General features: G+C 40.8%; 1 protein-coding gene and 1 long non-coding RNA gene across 3 annotated transcripts in view; one reads left to right on the forward strand and one right to left on the reverse strand.

Annotated features, from left to right (window-relative positions):
• Positions 1 to 18,860, reverse strand: part of SMPD3 (sphingomyelin phosphodiesterase 3) — a 230,240-nt gene that overhangs the window by 73,690 nt on the left and 137,690 nt on the right. The gene's annotated exons all lie outside the window — the stretch shown is intronic.
• LOC142831166 (uncharacterized) lies at positions 905 to 14,598 on the forward strand. Its single transcript, XR_012906837.1, has 3 exons — positions 905 to 1,251; positions 2,146 to 2,317; positions 14,388 to 14,598. It is a non-coding gene; the product is annotated as an uncharacterized LOC142831166 (long non-coding RNA).

An 18,860-nucleotide genomic window follows, 5' to 3' on the forward strand; every position in this document is an offset into this window, starting at 1 on the left:
CAATCTCAATTGAATCAACCCAGCCAGGGTTTTATCAAGCCAAGACTTAAACACCTCTAGGGGTGGAGACTCCACTACTTCCCCAGGTAACCCGTTCCAGTGCTTCACCACTCTCCTAGTGAAATAGTTTTTCCTAATATCCAACCTGGACCTCTCCCACCATAACTTGAGACTGTTCTGCCATCTGTCAGTAATGTTCCTTGTTCTGCCATCTGTCATTACTGTGAACAGCCTTTGTCCATCCTCTTTGGAACCTCCCTTCAGGAAGTTGAAGGCTGCTATCAGATCCCCCGTCACTCTTCGCTTCTGCAGACTAAACAGACCCGACTCCCTCAGCCTCTCCTCATAGGTCATATACTCCAGCCCCGTAATAATATTGGTTGCCCTCTACTGGACCCTCTCCAATGCGTCCACATCCTTTTTGTAGTGGGGGGGCCAGAACTGGACACAACACTCCAGACGTGGCCTCACCAGAGCTGAATAAAGTGAAGTACTGGCAAAATATCCCATTCAAAGATAGCTGCAGAACACAGTTAGTAAAAAGTGATAGGATTTTCAGAAACTGTTTTGAAATATTTCTATGTCTATAGATCTATGTGTGTAAGTTTATAAACAAACATACTCTTTCTACAGAATATTTATTTACCAATTTAAAATTAATAACTATTTTAGCATCACCATATGAAGATATAGTAGCAGTGAACTGAAGGCAAATATAGTTAATACACTGGGTTTTTACCAACACTGTCAAATTCTTTTACTTGAAAGTAAAATATTTAACTAAAACAGCAATTGTTACATAAGCAATTGTTACATAATCAATCAGCAGAGAGGCTATATGCCTAACTATATGATATTTTCCATTTTACATACACTAGAGCAGAACATGAGTCCAAAGCAAAACAGCACTGATTTTTAAGCTGTTGGAAATCTGCATCTTCATTAAGACTCGGGCTTATCTCCAATACGAACAGTATGAACCTCAGAGAACTTTTAGCATACAAATATCTCCTAGACCCCTATTACATCTCTCTCTTCAATTATGGGTCTACTATTATAATGATATTGTAGGGGAGCCTTCGGGAAAACAATAGCCGGGCAAGAAAATATCTTGGTAGTACTATTTCATTGAAAAATTGATCACGGTGGATTGAAGTATGATGATGGTCAAAAAGTGACCACATAAAAATGTTGCCTTTTTATTCAACCAGGCTGCTTTCTGCATTTACAGTCAGAGCCAGAGCAACTAAGGTTAGTGTCAAAAATGAGTTTTTATTAATCAGCCTCTGCAGAGCCAGCACAGCTTTGGGAACTGAACTTGGGTTTTGTTTGTTTGATTGTTTTTTTGCATGTGGGTCTTGAGTGTCTCACTGTATTTTGAATAGGTTAAAATGATACGTGACCAAATGGCATCTTTTGGCTTTTTAATGGCAACCACAGTTCTCTTCGTTAGTTGTTACTGGTCGTATGCATTGCCATTACTGGGAACACCCCCCGCTTTGCTACATTTTGTAGTCCTATTAGGTACACCCATATAAAGGCTGCTTTTTGATAGTCATGCCCAGATCTCCTACACAGTCTTTATAGGGATTATTCCGAGACAAATGTGCATTAATGAAACAAATACATACTGAGAAAGCATCAGAGCACAGCTAGGCAGAATAACACTGATTATTATGTATTCTAGGTTCTGTAAAATTGTAAGTGAAGTTGTGGAAACATACTGTTAGCATCTTACATAATTCATCCTGATAATTTAAATGCTTTCTTAAAACAGCATCCCCTGGATTCCTAGGTTTTAAAGTGTTTAACAAGGTACACATAGAGGGTAATAATGATAACAGGTTTCTGAAGAGTTTCACTATTAATGGGAGTCAAACAGTAGATTTTGGAGATAATTATTACAGGGTTCACCTAGTAATACCAGTAAACCTGAAAAAACAATAAAGCCTGAGCAAACACAAAAGCAAACCTGCTAAAAGAAGAACCTTGATTTAATATATCACATGAATTTAGCTTCTGAGAAGTGCTAGATGTTCAGCACTAGGAAGAGAAGTACATCTACAGAGAATAGCATAGTACAGAAAGTATCTGAAAGTCCATTGTGCCAGTATCACACTCATACAAAACCATTTTCTTGAACAGGACAAACTTGGATGCTCAGAACCAAAAGAACAATTTACTCTATTATCTAAAGGATTAACTCCCTTGACTGTATATAGCATGCTGTTAAAATCTTTGGGTCCAGCCACTGAAAGACGTACCCCAAGTCTCTACATTATCCATGACCTGTGGAGTCCTTTTTGAGGGTGAAAAGGTACTTATCTCTACGCTCTCTCTTACGGTGAGTAGAAAATGATAAGTATAGATGAGACAGACATCTATCTATTGGGGACTGGAGTGGGACACTACCTGGAGCACTCAAAAGCCTTCAACTAGTTCAACTTTTGGCCATAACACCCTGATCTGGACTGAGCAGATGACCTAGAGATAAAAGTTTGCATAGCCCATTAGCAACTGCCTAAGAATCCAGTCCCCACACAGCACACAGAAATTTATTTACTTTGACATTGTGGCAATGTCTAGACCACAGACTTCTTTTGGAAGAAACTTTTTTCAGAAGAGATCTTTGAAAAAACTTCTGAAAGAGAGCGTCCACTCACACAAGTGCATCGAAAAACTGATATGTTTTTTCGAAAGATAGCATCCACACTGAATGAACGTTATCTCACATTTCAGCTGTGATTACTATGGACGGAGTGGCCACCAGGGCACCTGTGCTTTTTCCTCTTTCCTCTTCTTTTGAAAGAACTCCCTCTTCCCCGTCGACACACGCCTTTTTCCAAAAGAGTTCTTTTGGAAAAAGGCTTCTTCCTTGTGGACAGAGGATTACCAATGCCAGAAAAACCCCTCTGTTCTTTTGATTTACTTTCGGAAGCAATTGCAGCATGGACATAACTCAGGTTTTGTTGGAAAAATGGCCATAATTCTGACAAAACTCTGCGATGTAGACATACCCTGTGTAGGCACACCTGAGAACAGATACTTCCTTGTTTTGTCTTTGTGATATGACATACAAAATAAAGCTGGTTAAATATTTTTTAAAAACCTAGCGTTTGCGAACCTTAGATTCCAAATAGCTTTTCTGTTTGATGAGGTTTGTATCTCTTATTTCCCATATGCAAATAAACATTCTCAGAAGCAGGTTTTGTTTGCTCAAATGCTTGGGGAATGGCTGTTTTTAATACCAACACTCATTTCACTAGGCAAAAGAAAGAGAGTTTTAGCTGTTCACCATTTGTTATATTCCTACTTACCCAGTTTTAGTCACCCAGTCAGGCAGCAAAAATGAAATCATATGACAATGGGCAATCAACCACACACCAGAAATTGTAGAACGTTCACTTTGACTACTTGCTTAGGACCCACTGTCTACACACACACACACACACAGACACACACATACATCAGGATCCATCAGCAAACAAGACTCCCAACAGAAAGAAGGGTGAAGTTCCCTGGGTAATTGATTGCAACAAACAATTTGAGTCAAACAGCTCTAAGCAGTCTTGCTATAGGTGAGTCTCTTAAAGAACAACGTTCAGCCCACTCAGTTTTGCAGTCACTAATGCTCAACGCCAGCCTACATTTTTTTTTTTTTAACCAAGTATAGAAATCTATCTGGAAGTGTTGTGAAACAAAAGTTGATTGATGCTGTGGAGGGCCAGGAAACTCATTTTAACATTCCCGTGCCAGTATTTTACCCTTGCAGTTGGGTACTACGGAACTTTCGGGTGGTGGATTAAGGATCTTGAGGGGTTAAGTTTAAAAATACAGAATAAGGCACCACAGTCCAACAGCACCTAGGAAAAGGGAAACTCTGATTTCAAACGGGGGCAGACAGAACTTGCTAAGCCTCTGTCTAAGAGAAGGAAACTCTGGTCTCAAACCTGAGCTTTCTTCCTCCAGTGAGCATGCTGCAGTTCCTATGCCTGTGTATGATGTAAGAACATAAGTCCACCCATACTGGGTCAGACCAAAGGTCCACATAGCCCAGTATCCTGTCTGCCAACAGTGGCCAATGCCAGATGCCCCAGTGGGAGCAATCCCTCTCCCGTCACCCATTCCTAGCCTCTGACAGATTCCTAGCCTCTGACAGAGACCTAACCTCCATGAATGTATATAGTTCTTTCCTAAACCCTGTTAAAATCCTGGTCTTCAAAACCTCTGGCAAAGAGTTCCACAGGCCGACAGTATGCTGTGTGAAGAAAAACTTCCTTTTATTTGTTTTAAACCTGCTACCTATTAATTTTGTTGGGCGACCCCTAGTTCTTATGTTATAGGAACAAGTAAATAACTTTTCCTTATTCACTTTTTCCAAACCAACCTGAGTGCCTCACTATCTTTCATGCGTTTTTCCTTCACAATACCTCTGTGAACAGCAGGCAGTGCTACTATCTCCATTTTACTAATGAGGAACTGAGACGCAGAGAGGCTGAGTGACTTGCCCAAGACCTCAGAGTATCTGTGGTTAAGCAGAGAATCAAACCTAGGTCTCCTAAATCACAGACTAGTGCCCTAACTGCTGAATCATCCATCTTAAACAGGAACATGACGCAAAGCAACAGAAGTCAAAGAAATTGTATAAAATTGCAAAAAAAAAAAAAAAAAAAAAGCAAAGCAAAGCTGGCTCAGTTCTCACACTAATCACTTTCTGGAGTTCAGATCACATCACTCATATTACGTTGAAGAAAATTAGATTTAAGGAATGTCTTCGCTTTTAAAGAAATCAGAACAGTCATTCAGATGTAAATGTTCAAAGATGACTAGCGACTTCAGGTGCCTCAGTTTGAGACATCTTAAAGCAAAAAATTAGTTACTCATCTACTTCTGATTCTTCTTCAAAATATATTGTATATGTCCACTGCACTATACATGAATACACATTCTGTGCACAGAGAGTTTTCCTTAATTTTCCCTACAAATTCCCCATTGTACCTGTTTGAGTGGCCCTCAAGCATCACTCTATTCCATAAGTATCCTAAAATGAAGTTCATCAGGCCCAGCTGACTTGAATACATCTAACTTACTTAGATATTCTTTAACCTTTTATTTCCCTATTTTACTGGTGTAGTCCAGCAGTGAAAGTAACTTTTAAAATTTCTTACAGGTACTGCCTATTAAAACCCAGGTCTCTGCCAGCTCATTAAATAACTCCCTGCTGGCTTTTGCTGCAGATCAGCCAGCTCTTGCTGGAACTGCGCATGCACTCACTTACTTTCCTCTCTGGTGTAGTCATTTGTAGATGTCATATATGCATATGTAGCCATTTGACCTAAGAGCCAGACAATTCCTCTGAGTGATTCCAGGATGGTCCTTGAGGGATGCACCAAGCATTTGTATGGTCTGAAATCTGGAGAGAAGCAGAAATGCCCTGGCAGAAGTCAAGTCCAGGACCATTCCTTATTAATTTTATCCTTTTCAAAGGTGACAACATTGACTTCTCTTTGTTTAATTTAAGGCTCAGGCTGTTAAACAGATGCAGAATTTTATGGACAGTGGTCTGTAACTGTGTCTGGAGTAATACCAAACCAACTAGCTGTCCAGGTATAGACATGACTATCTGTTTTGCAAATGTAGGTTGGCACTGTTGCCATGTACTTATACAGTCCCTTAAGTTCTGATGACAGGCAAAAAGACAGGGTGGTGATCTGATAATTGCTGTTTCCTGTGACAGGATGGATCACTACGTGGACAGAAGTATGCTGTAGGTTAGGAGTGGGCATTAAGTGGCCCGCAGATGGGATGCAATTAATCAGTTAGTTCCTGACTGGCTGCCGGATGCTTTATTTACCTGCACATCTACAAGTACGGCCACTTGCAGCTCCCAGTAGGCATGGTTCGCTGTTGTCAGTCAATAGGAACTGCAGATTGCCAGAGTGCTTTGGCTGCCTGCATAGGGTGCATCTACACTACAACCATAGGTCAAAATAGATACGCAATTTGAGCTACGCAAATTGAGTATCTTATTTCAATCTAATTTTGAAATAAACCACTATTCTGAAACATCCCTTAACCCTAGTGGAAAGAGGGTTACAGAGATGTCGGAATAGCGAGCTCGGATTGAGCAGTCTCAGCTCGCACCAGGTCCCAGACTCTGCTTTTTCAAATGTAGTAAGAGCCACCAGTCCATATTGGCTTTCTCTCCACATTTCACAACAAAAATTTAAGAGAGGACTCTACTGAGGTCTATTATTGTCTTTCTCAGTATTACAAATATGCAACAATTAATTTACTAAAACATCATAACCAAATAGCAATATTTGCCAATATGAAGCACATTTTATAATGCATTCTTGTTTTTTTAATTGTATTCCTTCACTCGCTATACGTTTTAGAAATTCATAATGAGCTTCCCAGTCACATTAGTGATAATTAAACAGATATTTAATATTAACAAACTCCCTTATTGTGGTGCATGAATTATCCATTAAGTCTAAACTGTCAGTGTCTCTAGGTAAATCTGTGTTTTGGTACAACTACTGATATTTTAAAACATGAACTTGTTTTTCAATCACCCTTAGGTTGAACTCTCTAGTTGTTTATGAAAGAGATGCTTTATGTCTTTAACAATACCATTGAGAATTTTCAGGAATCACAACATACCAGACAGATCATATTTTGTAACTGTGACAACCTCAGGGAAAACTGTCTGGGAGCACCATTTGGTTTTGAAAGCTGGGTCGGAAATGAAGATACTGAGAGGTCCTGAGAGTTTAACTGGTTTCTTGATTTCAAACAGCGATATCGGAATCTCAAGTTGATGCTTCAATAGGAAAATCTCAAACAGGGATTTTATGCCTGGATTGGAGAAGTTTCTTCTGAGTTAAAAAAAAGTAATAGAAGATGTGCGGCTGTACCTTCCATACTGCTATGAAAAGTCCAGCCTGTACAGTGTGAGATCAGTCATAGTTTTCTGATCTACCGGTTATTGTGTATTATTTTCAGAAATCCTGAATCTTTTCTGTTCCCTTTTTTGACTTCTGTCTTTTATACAGAAGTGTTTGTTGTATACATCGAAGATGTTACATTTCCATCTTGTTAAGACTTAAAATACTCATTTAAATTACTTCCATTAATGGCTGTTGGCATCTCGGGAAGGGTAGGGTGGTCTCCATGCGCTGCTCCAAGCATGGAGACTGGCTTTCCCTTTGCCTGTCACTAGCGTGATTAGAGGCAAAGTTCCTTTTTCAACCAATTGCTCCAAACCCCTCTACCCCACCTGGGTTTGCAGTCACTGGGATGAACCCAGCAAGACAGGCTGGTGACTTGCAAAGGGAAAGCCAGTCTGACAAACAGGCTAGGGACACCAATCCTACCCATCTTGGCCAATAGTCGTTGATGGACGTAACCTCCATAAATTTAATTAGCTCTTTTTTTGAAGGCAGGGAGTACGGGCTTTGGGCACCACCAACAATTTTGCTAATCTGCCACCCCTGGAAATAGTACACTTGTATAAATGATATTAGAAAACAACACTTGACATCTAATATAGCACTCTTCATCCATAGATCAAACTGAATGCAGGTGGTGTTTCAGGTCTTGTGAGCAGGTCACTTACATAACCTGAATATTAATGTCAACTGATGAGCAACACTTAGACACATTCTTATAGAATCATAGAATCCTTGGCCTCAAAGAGACCTCAGGAGGTCACTGAGTCCAGCCCCCTGCCCAAAGCAGGACCAATCCCAACTAAATCATCCCAGCCGTGGCTTTGTCAAGCTGAGACTTAAAAACCTCTGGGGATGGAAATTCCACCACCTCCCTCGGTGACCTCGTTCCAGTGCTTCACCACCCTCCTAGGGAAATAGTTTTTCCTAATCTCCAACCTAGACCTTCCCCACTGTAATTTGACACCATTGCTCCTTGTTCTGCCATCTGTCACTACTGAGAACAGCCTCCATCCATCCTCTTCGGAACCTCCCTTCAGGAAGCTGAAGATTGCGATCAAATCCCCTCTCACTCTTCTCTTCTGCAGACTAAATAAGCCCAAATCGCTCAGCCTCTTCTCGTAGGTCATGTGCTCCAGCCCCCTAATCATTGTGGCTGCCCTCTGCTGGACCCTCTCCAATGCATCCACATCCTTTCTGTAGTGGGCGGCAGGAGAGGAGGAGGAGCAGAGCTGCACACAATACTCCAGATGTGGCCTCACCAATGCTGAATAAAGGGGAATTATAACTTCTCTAGATCTGCTGGAAATGCTTCTCCTAATGAACCCTAATATGCCATTAGCTTTCTTGGCTACAAGGGCACACTGTTGACTCATATCCAGCTTCTCATCCATTGTAATCCCCATGTCCTTTTCTGCAGAACTGCTACTTAGCCAGTTGGTCCCCAACCTGTAGCAGTGCTTGGGATTCTTCCATTCCAAGTTCAGAACTCTACAATTCTCCTTGTTGAACCTCATGAGATTTCTTTTGGCTCAATCCTCCAATTTGTCTAGGTCACTCTGGACCCTATCCTTACCCTGCAATGTATCTACCTCTTCCCCTAGCTTAGTGTCATCCACAAACGTGCTGAGGGTGCAATCCATCCCCTCATCCAGGTCATTAATAAAGGTGTTGAATAAAACTGGCCCTAGAACCGATCCTTGGGGAACTCCACTTGAAACTGGTTGCCAACCAGACCTTGAGCCATTGATCACTATGATTTGGGCCTGAATCTAGCCAGCTTTCTATCCACCTTATAGTCCAGTGGTCTCCAATGCAGTGCCCGCAGGCACCATGGCACCCGCCGGGGCATTTATGTGCGCCCGCCTAGTGACCACGGTCGGCCCAAGCCATTCTTGCACCCTGGACTCCGGGTGCCCGGCGCATGGGCAGTGCCACCCCCAGGCATGCGGCGCATGCACAGACCCCAATCCCGGGCACCTGGCAGCCACAAAAGGTTGGGGACCACTGTTATAGACCGTTTATCCAATCCATACTTCCTTAACTTGCTGGAAAGAATATTGTGGGAAACTGTATAAAATTTTTTGCTAAAGTCAAAGTATATCATATCCACTGACCTCCCCATTTACCTCATCATAGAAGCTAATCAGGTTGGTCAGGCATGACTTGCCCTTGGTGAATCTATATTGACCCTTCCGGATCATTTTCCAAATGCTTCAGAATGGATTCCTTGAGGATTCCCTCCATGATTTTTCCCAGGACTGAGGTAAGGCTGACTGGTCTGTAATTCCCTGTTTTGTCCTTCTTCCCTTTTTTAAAGATGAGCACCATATTTGCCTTTTTCCAATCATCCGGGACCTCTGACGATCTCCACAAATTTTAAAAAGATAATGGCCAAACTCTGCAATGACATTTGCCAACTTCCTCAGAACCCTCAGATGCATTAAATCCGTACCCATGGGTTTGTGTATGTCTAGCTTTTCTAAATAGTTATTAGGCTGTTCCTTCTCCACCGAGGGCTGCCCATCTCCTTCCCAGACTATGTTGCCTAATGTAGTAGTCTGGGAGCTGACCTTGTCTGTGAGGACATAACATAAGAATGGCCATACTGGGTCAGACCAAAGGTCCATCTAGCCCAGTAGCCTGTCTGCCAACAGAGGCCAGCAGCAAGTGCCCCAGAGGGGGTGGACTGAAGACAATGATCAAGCGATTTGTCTCCTGCCATCCATCTCCAGCCTCTGACAAACAGAGGCCAGGCACACCATTCCTACCCCCTGGCTAATAGCTTTTTATGGACCTAACCTCCATGAATTTATCTAGATTCTCTTTAAACCCTGTTGTAGTTCTAGCCTTCACAGCCTCCTCTGGCAAGGAGGCTGACTATGTGCTGTGTGAAGAAGAACTTTTGCTTATTAGTTTTAAACCTGCTACCCATTAATTTCATTTGGTATCCTCTAGTCCTTATATTATGGGAACTAATGAATAACGTTTCTTTATTCACCCTCTCCACACCACTCATGAAAGTCTCTTCTTTTCCAAACTGAAAATTCCCAGTCACTTTAGCCTCTTCTCATATGGGACCCATTCCAAATCCCTAATCATTTTAGTTGCACTTTTCTGAACCCTTCCCAAGGCCAAAATATCTTTTTTGAGGTGAGGAGACCACATCTGTACACTGTATTCAAGATGAGGGCGTACCATAGTTTTATACAGGGGCAGTAATATATTCTGTGTCTTATTTTCTATCCCTTTCTTAATAATTTCTAACATTCTATTTGCCCTTTTGACACTGTGTGGAAGTTTTCAGAGAACTATCCACGATAACTTCAAGATCTCTTTCCTGATTTGTTGTAGCCAAATTAGCTCCCATCATACTATATGTATAGTTAGGGTTATTTTTTCCAATGTGCATTACTTTACACTTACCCACATTAAACTTCATTTGCCATTTTGTTGCCCAATCACTTAGTTTTGTGAGATCTTTTTTAAGTTCTTCACAGTCTGCTTCTGTCTTGACTATCTTAAACAGTTTAGTATCATCCGCAAACTTTACTACCTCACTGCTTGCCCCTTTCTCTAGATCATTTATGAATAAGTTGAATACGATTGGTCCTAGGACTGACCCTTGGGGGACACCACTAGTTACCCCTCTCCATTCTGAAAATGTACCATTTATTCCTACCCTTTGTTTCCTGTCTTTTAACCAGTTCTCAATCCATGAAAGGACGTTCCCTCTTATCCCATGATAATGTAATTTACACAAGAGCCTTTGGTGAGGGACTTTGTCAAAGGCTTTCTGAAAATCTAAGTATACTATATCTACTTGTCTGCATGTTTGTTAACCCCTTCAAAGAACTCTAAGGGTATGTCTATACTACCACCCTAGTTTGAACTAGGGTGGTTAATGTAGGCAACCAAAGTTGCAAATGAAGCCCGGGATTTGAATTTCCCGGGCTTCATTTGCATATTGCCGGGCGCCGCCATTTTTAAATATCCGCTAGTTCAGACTCCGTGCCCGCGGCTACACGCGGCACGGAGTAGGTAGTTCGGATTAGGCTCTCTAATCTGAACTACCGGTACTCCTCGTGGAACGAGGTGTAGACATACCCTAATAGATTTGTAAGACATGATTTCCCTTTAAGAAACTATGTTGACTTTTGCCCAACAAATTATGTTCTTCTACGTGCCTAACAATTTTATTCTTAACTATTGTTTCGACTAATTTGCCCGGTTCCGACGTTAGACTTACCAGTCTGTAATTGCAAGGATTACTTCTAGAGCCCTTTTTAAATATTGGTGTCACATTAGCTATCTTCCAGTCAGTAGGTACGGAACCCGATTGAAAAGATAGATTACAAACCACAGTTAACAGTTCTGCAATTTCCCATTTGAGTTCTTTTAGAACTCTTGGATGAATGCCATCCGGTCCTGGTGATTTGTTAATGTTAAGTTTTTCTATTTGTTCCAAAAACTCCTCTAATGACACTTCAATCCAGGATAGTTCCTCAGATTCATCTCCCACAAAGGACAGTGCAGGTTTGGAAATCTCCCCAACATCCTCAGCTGTGAAGACTGATGCGAAGAAATCATTTAGCTTCTCCTCAATGGCTTTATCGTCCTTGATTTCTCCTTTTCTATCTTGATCGTCTAGGGGACCCACTGTTTTTTTAAGCAGGCTTCCTGCTCCTAATGTACTTAAACTTTTTGCTATTGTTGTTTGAATTTTTGGCTAGCTGTTCCTCAAAATCTTTTTTTGCTTTTCTTATTACATTTTTACACTTAATTTGACAGTGTTTATTGTTCCTTTCTATTTATCTCACTGGGACATAGGCAAAAAAAGCATTGAGTACTTCAGCTTTTCCTACATCATCTGTCACGAGGCTACCCCCTCATCCAGTAAGGGCCCCACACCCTCTCTGATTGCAAACATGCCTGTAGAAACCTTTCTTGTTACCCTTCACATCCCTTGCTATCTGTAATTCAATTGTGCTTTCACCTTCCTGAGTACATCTCTGAATTCTCGAGCAATATATTTATACTTCTCCCTGGTTATCTGTTCAAGTTTCTACTTCTTATAAACTTCCTTTTTGTGTTTAAGCTCACCAAGGATTTCCCTAGTAAGCTTGCAGACTGGATCCTGAGCTACAGTCCCACCAAATGCAGCAGTCCTAACTGGATTTGGCACCTGCAAAAGAATTCCATTTGGGAGCTGTGGCCAGCAGTAAATGCAGAGAAAAGTACCCCCAGCTTCTTCAAAACAAAATTGTACTTCTTTATCCAGAGGAAAATAGCAGTCAGAGAAAAGCACAGCAGATGCAGGAAACTTGCCAAACAATCAATGGGGCCACTGGACAATTGAAGTGCTAGGACCACTCAAGGAAAACGAGGCCACTGAGAAGCTAAAAAGAATGCCTTGTATTGGTCTTCACTGCAAAGGATGTGAGGGATATTTCCAAAGCTGAGCCATTAAGAAACGTTCCCAGTCTGAGACAGTAATAGAGGTTTTGGAACAAAAAACATAAAATTAAAGCATAATGAGTCATCCAGATCAGATGGTATTCACCCAAGATTTCAGAAGGAATTCAAATATGAAAATGCAAAACTGCTCTGTGTTATGCAACCTATAGGTTGCAATCAGCCAACTGCCATGTTCTGTACCCCGATGAAAGAAACAGTAATGCTCCATTTAGTCTCCTAGCTATTGTTTGCCTTTCACTGACAAAGAAATGGGCATCAAAACATAACTGTTACTACTTTAGACCTTAGCTTGTCCTGTATTGCTGACAAATCTGGCAGTGAAGTTCTTCCACTGATTCTAGTCACTTGCTAGTTGTGATACTTCTCAGGAGATCTTAGCACTCAGCACAGTTGTTTGTCAGTTCTTTCTTGGCCTTCCTTGCTTCCTCTTTCTTCCCCCAAGCAGTCCACTCAAACACTTAATTAGAATAAATAGTCTTGTACCACCTTAGAGACTAAGAAAAAATGTAAATGGTATCATGAGCTTTTGTGCCCATGAAAGCTCATGATACCATCTACATTTTTTGTTAGTCTTTAAGGTGCCGCAAGGCTATCTGTTGTTTTTTAAGTTTTTCCAGTTACAGACTAACCCGGCTACCCTGATGAAACTTAATTATAATGTTTACAATCTTCTATATGGTGTACTTGTCCCTACCACATAAACACATTTTTTGGATTAACATGATATTTTCTAACACATGGAGACCAGGCTTGCCATGAATAATTAGGCATAGGTGAAGACTCATTTCTTGGGAGACAGTATTAGGGAGGTAAATGGGTCAACAGGCTGGAAACAGAACATGTTTACTAAAATAGGTAAATGGGTGTGTAAACTAAGAGACAGAACATCCGTACCAGCTAAGGGGGTACACCCAGTGAACCTTTTACAATAGACAATCTAAGCTGTCCCTAGAATGTAAGATAAGATAAAAAGTCAGTCATGCATGGAGAGTGAGTAGACAAAGCAAACTGTCCAAGGAATACTCCAACAGAGTAACCAAGCCAATCCTAAAATGTAGACTGTAATGTGCAGTAAAGGCAATGTAATGTGTAAATTTATATAAAGGAAGAAGTTTTCTGTGTAAGTTTTGATGTATGGTACTTCCTATACCTACCAGCTATGCTTAAGACTTATCAACTCAGTGTAGCTTTACTCATGCCAAATAAAAGGAACCTGACTGAGAGAATGGAGTCAAAGAGAGCTCTTGAGGAGCCAAGTAGAAAGAGGTCTCAGAGCGAATCCCAACAACATTAGGAATCTGTAAACCATGAAGGCCATAGGGACATAACAGCATAACTACTGTGTAACAGAGTGAGAGGTGTAGTGAAAAGAAAGAGTCTGAAGGATGGACCTGATGTAAGGGCTGAGGCCCAAACCAAAGTCAGCAAAAATTATACTATGACTAACAATCAGGCCCTGTCAAAAGCAGATGTTTGTAAGTCAGTGTCCAAGGTAAGAATTTGGGACACTGCTAAAACACACGGAATATGTAAACACATTCCAGCTGGATAGTACAAAGACACCCCAATGTAGTATTTGATACAATTATTTGACAAAAGCAATGAATATTTTGTCTGAAACATCAGGAGTGAAAGAACAACGACAGGTGATTAATAGCAATGTTTTGTCTAAAATACCAGGAGGAACATAAAAGAAGAGGTTCCAAATATGTCATGAAACTTGTAGGATGATACGAAAGTTGATAAATATTGGAATACCTTGCTTTAACTCTTTGTCTGGTCTAGAGAGTAGTGGAAAGTCCTGCTATGACCAAGCAGGTCTATTGTTGGGGGATACATATGCCTAGTGGTCCAGCAGAGTATGCAGGCAAATATTACTTTGCCTTGTTTGGCAATATACCTGGATGGATGCGTTTGTCCCTTATTTGATTCTGTGGTTTCTTGGGGTTCCCTTAGAATCTGCTATGCTGGTTATCTGCACAGAACCAAGAAAGCACATCCATGCAGCTGAACCTCTACCAGCATCTGACAGATCACCATATTGACACTGACTCTACATCTGACAACAGAAGTAAGGGGATGGGGGTTTGTTTTGTCTATGAAATATCAGTATGAGAGGAGCAGTCAGCCATGTTGACAAGCAATGTGATTTTTTTGTAATTGTAATCTTGTATTTACCTTTGAAGTGTTGCAAAAAAAAGTCTCTACTCATTTACTTTCTTTGAGTAGTTTAGTGAACTGTTCTACATCTTGTTAATCACCTCAGATGCTTCTCTAGTAAATGTGTTGTTATGTATTTAGTACTAAAGTACACACAGTGTAAAACGAGTGAGACCATGCACTTCAGAATCTGGCCCATTAAAAACATTAGATGCAGCCTCCTTCCATTCAGTTAGTGCTGCTGGCACTGGAGCTTTACTTACCTATGTTTCCCCACCCCCTTCTGAATGTTTTATTATTTGTATTATTGTAGCACCTAGGAGTTCCAGTCTTGGACTATGATGCCATTGCGCTAAGCACTGAACAAAACACAAAAGAAACAGATAATCCCACCCTCAAATAACTTACAAACTATGTACAGGAGTGGAATCACAGATTAATGAGAAATGCTTAGTAGTTTACCAGATGGTAATTACTAAATATTAGCACTGTTTCAAGCCACATCATTAAAGATAAATGCCCAACCCTAAAGACAATACTTCACATTATTTAAACATAATGAGCCCAGTTCTATGTGCTATTACACTTGTGCACATCAGTGGAGTTGCAAAAGTGTAGTTTAGAGCAGCCCACATTATAATTGATAGATAGTGCTGTATTTTTCCTATGAATTCCTAAGATTCCTTCTTCAGATTGGGTTAAAAGAGACTCAGTTAGAGCTAGATGCATCTCAGAGGAGAATGTGCCCATAGGTCTTTCAAATGGGTTCTACCTGGGCAGATCCCTGTACCTATGCCAAGCCCTGATAAAATTAGCAGGGCTTAGCGTAGGCTCTGGAAACCTGCCCAGGCAGAACAACTTGGAGGATCAGGGTTTTAGTCTTTATGGGTATGTCTACACAGCAAAAATATTTTGGGATACCAGAGGTATCCCGAAATAGCTACCCTGCGTCTTTTGAATGCGTCCGCTACTTCAAAATGTAGCTGATGCGCTATTTCGCCTCATTCTATGAGGAGTAAGGGGTGGCTCGAAAAAGTGCTTTATTTCAAAAGTTGGCAAATAGTTCTTTATTTCAAATAGTGCTTTCTTTCAAAATGTAGACAGCGCGAAATGACAACTAAGCTACTTTGAAATAGACTCAAAATAAGCTACACAATTTGCGCAATGCAAATTGCACATCTTATTTCGAGTTTTGGGTGCTGTGTAGACACCCTAGGTGAGTTTTTCATTTGCACCACATATGCTTGCTTGACTTTTCCACTAAGATTTTGTCTGTATGAATTAAAGAGTGTGTCGATGTCCATACACTTTAAATTGTATATCTGCATATATTAATATTGGCTGGTAAAGCTGTTCTGTGACTACACAGCAGCTCAATAATATCAGGAAAGAATTGTGGCTTTTTCTTGGTTATGGTCTGACTACCTAACACTACTTGTCCTTATACACATGCAGACACTTTAATTTATCATAATAATAATAGGTGAGATGGAGAAGGAAAAACTGGCTGCAGCAATGTTCTCTTTATACTATCTTTTCTATCCACTGTACAAAATGTCATGCTTGAATATTCATCAGCTTTGGAATCAGCAGGGGCAATTCTACTATGCTCAATGATCCCAAGGGGGAATGAGAGGTAAATGTCTCACAGACCTGAAGACAGGTCTCTTCTGGATCCTTCTAGAACAGTACAGAAAGAAACTTCAAATGATACTATTAAGCATTTTCACTTGACAGTTTGGAAACGGGTGGATTTTCAAAGACACCCTACTTCTGTTGTTTTTATCTAGGAATTGGACATTTAACTGCTCTTTGTGCCTCTGAAAATCTCCTCCTGAAAGAACAGCTAATGAAAGGGTATGTCTGTGCTGCAAGTGAGAGTGAGACTGTTGTTTTAATCTATCTAGCACAGGTAACCATAGCAGTGCACATATAGTGACATGGGCTGCAGCATGAGCTAGACACCTCAGTATGTACCCAGGGTCCACAGCCTCCTTTTAATTCAGGTGGTCAGCTCACGCTGAAGCCCATACCATGAAATCTACACTGCTTAGTTATCTATGATTACTAAATTAAAGCAGTACACATATACTAACCCTGTGCTACAATCACACCTTCACTTGAAAGTACAGACATACCATAATATTATGCAGATCAGTCTCTAATAGGGTAACATATGAAGTGCCTTTCCTAGAACAAAAGATGCTGTTGGCACTCAATCCATTGAAAACAGAACCTCAAATATAATGTGTGAATTTTTACATTCCTGGAACTCACTGTAAGTGTTAATTCCTCTTTCTCTGTCAGAGGAGACAGTAATTTATATACGGAAATGAGAAATTCCTTCTAGTTTGCAATGGCAGGGAGAGGTGTGCTTTGAACAGTCATACAAAAATAATCCATCAATCTTCTCTAAATTGGCAGAGGTTTCTAATCAGATAAAATGCCAGCTAGTGGCTCATTTTTGCTTTCTGAAGCAGATGGTAGTTGCAAACAAGTAAATTGCAAGAAACCCTCAAATTGTGGAAAAGCCAACCTTCTAAACCCTATTCTTTCTCATTTGTACTAGCCTTCTCTTTTCTTGTAATTTGGAAAGAAAAAAGCACACAATTCATTACAATTCAGCAAGGAAGGGGTGGAGGGAGAACAAACACAACAGGCTGCTGTATAGGGGTAAATTGTGTAAACAGTAAGCACATTTCAGCTCCATCAACAGGGTTTTGTTTTGTAATAAAGTAGCTATTAACAGGGCTTGACAAATTAGGCAATCTACTCGCCCATGGCGAGTAGATTTTAGCTCAGAGGGGCCGCGCAGCACGGTCAGCGCATGCGTAGCACAGTCTGCGCATGCGTAGCGTGCGTTTCCGTGCGGCTGGCGAACAGGGCTTGCTACCGCTTGGCGAGCCCTGGCTATTAAATACATTTTGTGGCATTAACCTAAAATAAGGAAACCCTAAAGCCAAATAACAATACCATGAAAACTATTCTAATATTACCAATACCTGTCCATCACAACCCTCTTTGTTTCACCAGAACAAACTCACCCCATCTCCTTACATTCAGAGGGCCCCTTATTCTGTGTTCCCTGTCTGGTCACTCCCAGGGTAGGCGGAGAAAAAGGCGGGACTTGAGCTACCTTGGGCAGACAACACTTGAACCCTATCCACTAAGCCACCCCACCTCCCTACCCTTCAGAGGGTCCCTTATCCTGCTTTCCAAATGCGGGAGCCAGCTCTATCACAGTTCACACTTTTCTTAACCTAAGCTTTTCAACTCTATCTTACTATATGTCTGTTCACCGGGATAGGGAACTTATGACCCATGTGTCAGATCCGGGCCATTGCTTAATTTCATTTGGCTTTCAGCAAGTCTTCGAGCTGTGAACACCAGGTTGCCCAGCCTATGGATTTTTTTTTCTGTGAGTCAGTGGACAATGATAGAAAAAAAGATTCCCCATCCCTCCTATACAGAGTCCAGTTAAATGCAGTCCTGATCTCAGAGGTGTTTGTATGTGTGTCTCTCCCTCATAGATCATATATCTATATAATAGACTCGGGGTACGTCTACACTTGCTCCCTAGTTGGAGCTAGGGTTGCAAATATAGTCGACCGAAATTGCTAATGAAGCGGGGATTTAAATATCCTGCGCTTCATTAGCATAATCTCGCCTGCGCAGTATTCTGCTCAACAGCTGATTCGAACCAGGAAGTGCACTCCGGGACGTGTTAGTTCAAATCAAACCCCTTGGTTTGAACTAACATTACTCCTCACTTTCTAAGGAAAGCTAACATAATTCTTCAATAATCAACAATGAGTTGTAAAGCCTGGCCATCTTTAGATAGTTTTTTTCAGTTTTACTTATGAGACTCATCCTTCCCACAAAAATGTAAGACCTGTTATTGTGGTTACTAATTACTTGTACTAAAAACACCACATTTGGGAAGTTGCAATTTTATTTATAATTGACTTCAAATTATTAGGTTTCAATGGCAACTGTGAAACTGATTTAGATAAAAACAGTTTTCAAAAGAGAGGAAAAATCTTTCTGAATGACCTTAGAAAGTTAGCAGAGGGATTTTCCAAGGCACAAAAAGGCAGTTAGCAATTCACACCTTCAAAAATCTCCCCTTTAAGTAGGAAAGGAAGATGATAAGGAAGTCTAAGTTCTTATGATTTTTTCCCCTAGCATTACAAATCAGTGTTGTGTTCCACTACTGTAAAAATACTAACAAATTTACTAATTTTCTTGGAATTAAGAGAAAAGTTCCAG

This window comes from Pelodiscus sinensis, chromosome 12 (assembly GCF_049634645.1).
Source record: "Pelodiscus sinensis isolate JC-2024 chromosome 12, ASM4963464v1, whole genome shotgun sequence".
NCBI lineage: Eukaryota > Metazoa > Chordata > Testudines > Trionychidae > Pelodiscus > Pelodiscus sinensis.